Source organism: Dasypus novemcinctus, chromosome 12, assembly GCF_030445035.2.
Source record: "Dasypus novemcinctus isolate mDasNov1 chromosome 12, mDasNov1.1.hap2, whole genome shotgun sequence".
NCBI classification, from domain to species: domain Eukaryota; kingdom Metazoa; phylum Chordata; class Mammalia; order Cingulata; family Dasypodidae; genus Dasypus; species Dasypus novemcinctus.
The window spans coordinates 45,998,897-46,008,479 of NC_080684.1; the positions used below are offsets into that span (position 1 = coordinate 45,998,897).

The 9,583-nt window shown below is 40.2% G+C and overlaps 1 pseudogene; it reads left to right on the forward strand.

Annotated features, from left to right (window-relative positions):
• Positions 1-5,769: 5,769 nt before the first annotated feature.
• On the forward strand, positions 5,770-6,312 carry LOC101428043 (methylosome subunit pICln pseudogene; annotated as a pseudogene).
• Positions 6,313-9,583: the final 3,271 nt, after the last annotated feature.

Here is a 9,583-nt window from a genome sequence, read left to right on the forward strand (position 1 = left end):
GGCCTAATTCATTTGATATAACTTTCTTATTACTTGTAATCAAAAACATTCTCATCAACAAAATAGGCAATATGATTTGCTTGGAAAAATACAGAGAAACCCAACCAACAGTTTGTTCAACCAAATCATTACTATGACAGGCAAAGAGAAAAATCTTCTGGGATTCAATCTTTGTATCTTGTAGTGATCCAACTTGGTGAGAGGTTTTATTTCTAGAACTATGCTTCTACCCTGCTATCCACAATGGCAAACTTTTCTACCAAGCTACCCCTAAACTCAGAAGAGCTTGACCTCATATTCTTGGGTGTCACCATAATCAATATATCAACCCCAAAATCTTTCACTTGCTCCTTTGAATCTTTCCCTTTCATTCAATCCCAAATAATTACTGATCTGCTTTCTGTCATTATAGATTAATTTGTACTTTCTAGAATTTTATGTAAATGGAATAATATAATACACACTCTTTTTTGTTTTGGTCTGGCCTTTTTCATTCAGTATAATTATATTGAAATTTGTCCATGTTGTGTATGTCATTTTTGTTTTTGAATAGTATTGTATTATATGAATATACCACAATTTGTTTATCTATTCATCTGTTGGTAGACATTTGGGTTGTTTCCTGTTTTGGCTCTTACAAATAAAGCTGCTACGAATATTTAATACAATACAAGTCTTTGTTTGGGGACCTGCTTTCATTTCTCTTGGGTTAATACCTAAAAATAGAAAGTCTGGGTTGACATATATTTAACTTTTTAAGAAACTGTCAAACTGTTTTCTCCAGTGTTGATACCATTTCCCATTCCCTCTAGCAGTAAGAGTTCCAGTTGCTTGCTCTACATGATTGCCAACACTTGATATAGTCAATCTTTTTCATTTTAGTCATTCTAATAGGTGTGCAATAGTATCGCATATGGTTTTAATTTGCATTTCTCTAATCATTAATCATGTTGGACATCTTCTCATGTACTTATTTGCCATTTGTATATCTTCTTTGGTAAAGTGTTCAAATCATTTGCCCAATTTTTACTGTGTTGTTTGCTTTGTAATTATTCAGTTTTGGTATTCTTTATATACTCTTTTATCAAATATGTGATTTGAAAATATTTACTCCCAGACATATGGCCTATCTTTTCATGCTTTGTTTGTTTGTTTGAGGTACCGGGGCCAGGGATTGAACCCAGGAACTCATATGTGAGAAGCCAGTGCTCAACCACTGAGCCACATTGGTTCCCCTGAGTTGTTTTTTGCATTTGTTTGCTCTGTTGTTTGTTGTTTTATTTTTCGGAGGCACTGGGAACCAAACCCAGGACCTCCCATGTGGGAAGCAGGCACTCAACTGCTTGAGCCACATCCACTTCCCTCAGTTTTTCATTTTATGAATTGTGCTTTGGTTTCATATCTAAGAAATTTTTACCTAACCCAAGATCACAAAGATTTCCTACTATGTTTTCTTCTAGAAATTGTATACGTTTATATTTAGGTCTATGATCCATTTTGAGTTCATTTTTTTACCTGGTACAAGGTATGGATTGAAGTCTTTTTCCAGCACCATTTGTTGAAAAGATTACCTTTCTCCACTGTGTTGTCTTTACATCTTTGTTGAAAATCAGTTGACCAAATATACGAGGGTTTATTTCTGGATTCTCTATTCTACCTGAATATTTATTTAAATCACACATATTTTTCTTTAAAATTCTTAGGAATTTTGAATTCCATTCCAAAATACTCCTAGTTTTGTTTTAGATAAAATATAATGTTGGCACTCCAAAAGTATGCACCATATTTAGCCTGTATATTCGTGTGGATTACATGGCATCCTTCCCTCCTAAGGTGTACAAACACCAATTTGAGACTCTCAGAGGAAATCAGAGAATTTACAGGGACCATGGAGGTCATCTAGAAGCGCCTCTTCATTTTACAGATGTGAAAACTGAGAACCCAGATCACAAGGCTGATAAGTGACAGAGCCAGCTGAGAAAAAAGAAATGCTATTTTTGTGCTGCTAAAGGCTTTGAGCCGAATTCTGACCGCCTCTCAACTTGAGATCTGACTTGAGTGAAATCAACTCTCCTCTCTGCTTCAGGACACCAGAAAATGTAAGCAACACAACCTTCCTCAGAGAGCCAGCTTGAAGTTTTAACCAAGAGATAAACATGCCTCAAAGTCAAGATATGGGGGAGATCAGGGACAGAAAAGAGCAGCTACTATAGGATTTTTAACCACTAGGAAGGTAGTCATTTGGAAGAAAATGTTTAGAAAGAGTCCATGTAGAAGGCAAGGATGACTCTAATCAGCTCTTCTTCCTCTAGGAACGGACTGCTGATGCTAAGTTCAAATAGAAAACCATTCTGTTCATGAACTAAGTTAGAGAATGCTCAGGAGCAATCTCTCCTCTTTTCCTAATTCTTGAGACTATTTTTATAATAGTCCCTTTGATCCAAACATTAGGAATCATGGTCTAATTTATCACGTGAAGTAAGGTTTCCTAATTCTTTGAAGTAATTAGAAGCCACTGCCCCAACCAATCAGCATCCCTCCTCATAAATGCAGAAAAGCATTTATGCAGAAATGCCCAAGGGAACTAAATCAACACCCCTGAATTCAATGGCTAACCCTTATAGAGCACTCGCTGTGAGGCTGTGAGGCACTGTTCTTTGCGCTTTTCATACATCTCATCAAAACTCAGTGAGATGGGAACATGATTGCTCTCAACTTGCAGAGAAGACAGGGAGGCCGGGAGAGGTTGAATCACTTGTCGAAGGCCTCGCAGCTCGCCTGGGGTATCTGGGTTCAGAGGCTTTAACCACCACGTTACAGGCATCTCCAATCACCTCTGTGGTCTGGGAGATGCTCCCTCAACCTCTTGTAACGCGATTTAAAGACCTGGTAGTGAAAGGTCGACAGCCCCCTGTAAGCAGAGTTACTTAGCTCGCTGGTGGCCAGTTGGAAAATACGCAAAGCCGGGGAGTGCGGGGACGCCAGACCCCCTGGTGGGCTCTGAGTCACGCAGGTCTGCAGGGGCTGGCCCCAATCAGCCTGTCACCATCAGCTGTCTCTGTGCAGCAGAGCCGGGCCGGAGCTCGGAGATGGGAACTGCGATTTATAAACTCTCGGGCAAGATCAGCTTTCAGGTGAAGAAAACCCACATAGCCGGTAGGTTCCCTTGGTTCTGACTGTTGGTGGCACCGGGGCTGCCGGGAGGACTGAGTCTCATGTTGGTTCAGCCATTTGTTCTTTGATGTTACAGGAAGACCCAGCTGGCGTGCAGGATTGGGGCTAAATGCTTCATTCAGGCCTGCTGGGTTTTTTTGGTTTTGTTTTGTCATCTGTGTTCATTTATAAACCATTTCAGAAGTAACCTTTATTTCTTGTAGGCAAATGTACTTTCAAAATTGGGGCATGACTTGAACAAAGGATGGAGACCGCAGAGCCCCCCAGCTTCTTTCTATTACAGGACAGCTCAGTTGGTTTAATTTTCCATAACAGATGTAACATTAACTCCAGCGTCATTTTGACCAGTTATAAATATCAAGGACATGTGTTTTGCAGTTCAGATTCTTGCTAAAAGGACTCAAGGACTTCCAGGCTCCAGGCCTGGCTCCTAAGTATTTCTTGGGAAACAACAGAAAATGCATTCTGGCTTCTGGGGCTAGAAGGGGAATTGACAGAGGTGCCCAGTGATTGAGATTCACCTGGAAAGTGCAGGTGAAAGCCTGGAGTTTACTGTGGTTTCAGTAAGAGGGTGGATTTTTATTACCAACCAAATCCAAATGGAGCTTTAACAGAACTTAAGTAGTAAGTGAAAGAGAAGGACCTCCCACTTTCCTCTCGCTGGTGGCCGATAGATAACCCATCCTGAGGCTAGTAACAAAGACCGTTTTGCAAGGTTGGGAGTGGGAAGCTGGAGACTCAGAAGTTGTATGTGTGCGTGTGTGTTTTCAGGCTGAGAAGGGTTGGAATGAACTCAAAGAAGCATTCTACCTGGTTTTAAGTCATGACCAGTCTTATTTCTTGGTGTGAACAGCAAGATGCCTGCCTTTACCCTGAGCTATGGAAAACATTGTCAGTGCAGTGTGTCTGCCATGTGATCATCTTCCTACTATTATCTAAAAGCTCTTACAAAACAGTAAATAGTTGTTTTTCTAGAATAGCTGGCCAGGTCGGAAAGGCATTACCAGATTTTTATCAAATCTCAGAAATCATCAAATGTGACATATGCCATCATTTCATGTACCATTAAGAAAGGAAAATGCTGTCAATTACACTATGACATCTAATTATTGTAAGATGTATGCCCATTTCAAAGACGTTTACGTGCTTGTACCTTGTAGCATAGATGAAATTCAGTAGATAGCCTTCCAAAGTTCCTTTTTGTCTCATAAATCTGTGCTTCCTTATAGGAGTATTCCCATTCTATTAAATCTCCATTTACAATTAGGAGATAAAATTTTCCTGATGCTTGGCTCTGCTATCTCATTTTGCAAGTAGGCTTTTAATAGAAGGATATGGTGCTTCTGCGCTGGGCTTGACTGAATAGAGATAGAGATTAAAATTAATTTTGAATGAGAAAAAAATGTATTAAAAGAGAAAATGTTTCCGAATGTCATTAATGAATCCCCTCTCACAATAATGTTGACTGGCACAGTTCTCTAATTTGTCTGCATTGCTTTACTAAACCACATAGGAACAAATAAACAATAACAGTGTTAATTTAGCTCCTAGATCAGGAAGGAGAGTCTTGGGATTGTACCAAAAACAAGAAAAAGAACAACAGCAAAGAAGCAGTGCATAGCATTGGAAGGAGAAAAATATATAGAATAAGGAATTAGAATATATCCTATATGCCATCTGCTATTTTTATTTAAATCAGGAGCCCTACAAGATTTCAGTTCTAGTTGCATTTGGGGAACAAGAACAGAAGGTGAGCGGAGGGAAGGATTCAGTGCCTTTTTCCTCTCATTACCACATTTGTATTTTACTAAACACATATCATAGCTATGTCCTTTGAAGGCAAAACCTAGGCCTTATAGGAATATAATTTGTGTGTACTATTAAAGTTCAGTTGGTATCAAAGCAAACGAGATTATTACAGATTTAGGATGTTAAATTTAAGCTCCATGGCAACTATAAAGAAAATATTGGAGAATATGCGTGGGCATAGAGATAGAAATGAGAGTACAGGTTGCCAGGGGCTGGGGGTGGGGTGGAGGGACAGGCATAATGGGGAGTTAATGCAAAATGGGTATAGGCTCTCTGTTTGGGGAGATGGAAAAGTTTTAGTAATGGAAGGTGGTAAGGATATAGCAACGTAGTGTGATTAATCCCATTGAATGATATGCTTGGGTGTGGTTAAGATGGAGAAGTTTATGTTGTATATAATATATAGTCTTACAATTAAAAAAAAAAGAGCAACTAAAAAGACAATAGCAATGTAAGACAATGCATGATCCTGGATAGGAAGGGGAGGAGAGAAGGCTCAAAAGGACATTATTGGGGAGAAGTAGATGTGGCTCAAGCAGCTGAGTCCCTACCTCCCACACGGGAGGTCCCAGGTTTGGTCCCCAGTGCCTCCGAAAAACAATAAGACAAACAAGCAAAATGAAAAACCAACTCAGGGGAGCGAATGTGGCTCAGTGGTTGAGTGCCACCTCACAAAGTCCAGGGTTCAATCCCTGGCTGGGTATCTGGGGGAAAAATAAAAGGCATTATTGGAGATGGAGAGGTTGCTGTTGCCTGAGCTCCCTCCTTGTCTTGGTCCCTGCCATTATGAGTTTCTTCAGAAATGTTCTGCCATCCAGCCCGGCTGAGGGGCTCCAACAGCAGCTGACAGATACCGAAGCTGTGCCAGACAGAAAGGGCCTCGGTACCTGCACTCGTTGCATTGCTGAGAAGCACCTATCTTGGTTAGATGGCTCTGGATTAGGATTTTTCTGTACTACCCCAACATTAGCTTACATGCTGTGTCCAGGGATGTAAGTGCCTATCCACAAGAGCATTTGTATGTTAGGGTGAATGCCAGATTTGGAGAAGAAGAATCAAAGAATCTGTTGCTGATGAAGAAGAGGAAGACAGTGATGATGATGATGAACCAACCTCTTACTGAGGTTAGATTTGTACCTAGTGAAAAATCAGCATTGGAAGCAATGTTCATCACATGTGTGAATGCCAGGCTTTGCATCCAGATCCTGACATGAAGATTCAGATGATTATGATGGAGAAGAGTATGATGTGGAAGCACATGATGGGATGGAGGTAGATATAACACCAACAGTTGCTGGACAATTTGAAAATGCAGATGTTGATCACTAATGACTTACACAGCTTTAAGATTTGGCCTGTTACTGTAGGAAAGAACTAGTTCCTCTTATACTGTGGAGTAGGGGTTGATGGAAGTCTTTTTCCTTCTCCCAAACTCACCTGAACCAGTTCTTTGTTGGGATATACTGAGACCTTTATTAACAAAGATGAATTAACTTAATCAAGATGGTACTTATAGTTTATCATTGACTCTAAAACTTTCAGTGTCTAGGTACCCTCTGAGCAGACCTGTAATTTCTGCCTTCACTACATGCACCTTTTGTAAGTTAGTAGGCCTACCTGGTGAAAATGCATGGCAACTTGGAGATAAGAGATTGACTAGGTGGGGAAGAGAAAGGCTGAATTTAAGATATGCTCCAAAAAGAGAGACAAAGCTATCTCAAAGGAGTCCTAGCCTCTCTTTTTATTCTCCACAAGGTAGGGGTCTTTCACTAATTTGGGACCCGGGTTAATTAATTCAGGCATTTTAGGTGGCCTCTTCTGAAACATCCCCCCCCCCCCCCCACATATACTACAACTAATACACGTTTTGTATTTCTGACTAGCTTTTGTTCTTTTCACCATGTTTGTTTAATTTCAAATTGCAAAATTTCAGTCTGTTCTGTCATAACCTCTGAGGTTATATCCTTCAAATTCCAACCTCTTAAGTGATTTTTCTGTAACAGAACAAGTGAAAGTCCTTGAAGTACTTCAGAGAATTGTTTTGTCTTTGTAATAGCCTAACAAGTAAATCTAAGTTTTCTATACTTAAAAAGGATATTATTGGGACATAGGGGGGAAACAGAATATAGACTCTAAGCTTTATATCAATATAAAATTTCTTGAACTTGATAACTGAACTTAAAGTAGATACGTAAATAAACATCCTTGTTCTTAGGAAATGTATGTGACAGATTTAAGATTTAAACAGCATGATATATACAACTTACACTAACGTGTTCAGAAAATGGATTGATAAATAGACAGATAGACAAAGAGGCAAATAGATGGATAGATAGATTGAAAGAATGTTGGATAGATAGCTATAATGATATGTCAAATGTAGCAAAATATTAAAATTTGTGGATCTGGGTATCTGGGGGCATAGGAATATGTTGGAGGTTTCTGTATGGAGTCTGTATTATTTTTGCAACTGTCCTGTAAGTTTGATAGTATTTCAAATAGAAGAAAAAACCAAGTCCTATTCTCCTTTGATTCTCCCATTGCCTAATAAATGGTCTATACTCCAAGTATCCACTCCCTTACCTCTCATATATTTTAAGGCCATGTCTCTACTCCCAGACTTGGGTAGTAGTTTGAGGCTTTTGTGAATCCCAGAAAATTATGTTCCTGTGGGCATGACCCTATCATAGGTGGGACCTTATGATTAGATACAGTTAAGAGTCATTTGATTAGATTACTTCAGTAAGGCATAGCCCAGGGTGGGTCTTAATCCTCTTACTGGAGTCCTTTATAAACAGGATGAATACAGAGAAAAACCCCTAGAAGATGAGAAAGTCCCAGAAGACGGAAGCTGAAATCAATGGAACACAGTAGAGAGAAAGCCCAAGAACAGAAAGAAAGATGGAGGAAGCAAGAAGCTGAAAACAACATGACCTGATGAGCCTCCCTGGGACCAAGGGATTACTACCAAGTAGCAGCTGATGATGTAACTAGAAAATGACCTTGAATAAAAGGGTCAACTCGGACCAGCAGAATATCTCAGTCTACATATAATACCAGGAGTTAAAAATGCTTTTTGACCTGAATAAAAGGGGGAAATGGAAAGGACAAATGAGTTTATATGGCTATGAGTCTCCAAAAAGAGCTGGGAGGTTATCAGAGGGGTCACGCTTATGCACACCTCAGCAGGGTCCCAGAGACAGCTAAAGTAGATACAACCCCAGGTACTGGTTCTTCTGAGGGCTACAGAGACCCACAGGTTCTATGGTCACGGCAGATGGACTTCAGTGCCATGTCAGTTGGCCCTACTTTGGAGTTTTTATTTCTGTGTGATGGAGCTGGACTCATATGTGATCTTTGTCCACAAGCCTCTCCTGTTACTTTTACCATATCTGTAGTTGGTGCTGGGGTTTAGTGTATACCCAGGGGACCTGAATCTCTGGACTGATCATGTGATAGCCAGGCCCTGAGCCTCAACAAACTTGCAACTCCTACACTCTGGTTTATTGGACTTACCCCACTCAGCTAACATGGAGGTGAAGAAGGTCAACCACCACACCAGGGAGCCAAGAGTGCCTACAACTGAAAGCAGGAGAATTGCATCCAGCATCCATGTGGAATCTAAGCCCCCTCTTGATATAGATGTGGAGTGGACACAACCATTCTAAGGTCCACAGGATGGAGGAATAGAGTATGGATTAGAGTGGACTTACTGATATTCTATTCATGAGCTATTGTGATTACTAATCAAAGAAAATGTGGCATTGGTGTGGAGAAAGTGGCCATGGTGGCTGCTGGGGGTAGGGAGTGGGAGGAAGAGATGTGATGTGGGGGCATTTTGGAGGTTGGAGTTGTCCTGGGTGGTGCTGCAGGGACAGTTACCAGACATTGTATGTCCTCCCATGACCCACTGGGTGGACTGGGGGAGAGTGTGGGCTATGGTGTGGACCATTGACCATGAGGTGCAGTGGTGCTCAGAGATGTATTCACCAAGTGCAATGAATGTCTCATGATGATGGAGGAGGTTGTTGTTATAGGAGGAGGAGTGGGTTAAGGGGGGTGGGGGGTATATGGGTATCTCATATTTTTTTAATGTAACATTAAAAAAATAAAGACAAAAAACAAAAAACAAAAAACAAAAAACAAAAAAAAACATGACCTAGAAGATAAGGGAGAGATAGCAGAGGCTGCCATTGAGTCCTGCCATGTGACAGGAGCCCAGGGTCACTTGCAGCCATGTCTGTGGGAAAAGTGCTTCACCTAATGCCTGGATTTGTACATTTTTCTCAGCACCTCAGAACTGTAAGCTTAAAAGTTAATAAATCCCCATTGTAAAAGATAACTTATTTCTGGTATATTGCCTTGGCAACCTTTAGCAAACTAAAACTTACTTGATTTTTCTAGAACATGTGACTTTGCAGACCTCACTGTTTTCTTGAAATATTCTCCTGTATTGACTTCTTTCATCATACTCTTGCTTATTTTTCCTCTTACCTCCCTGACTTTTGAAAAATATTTTTTGAAATAATTTCAAACTTATAGGAAAGGTGCAAACACAATACAAAAATAATACAAAAAGCAAGTACAGAGTCAATGGCTA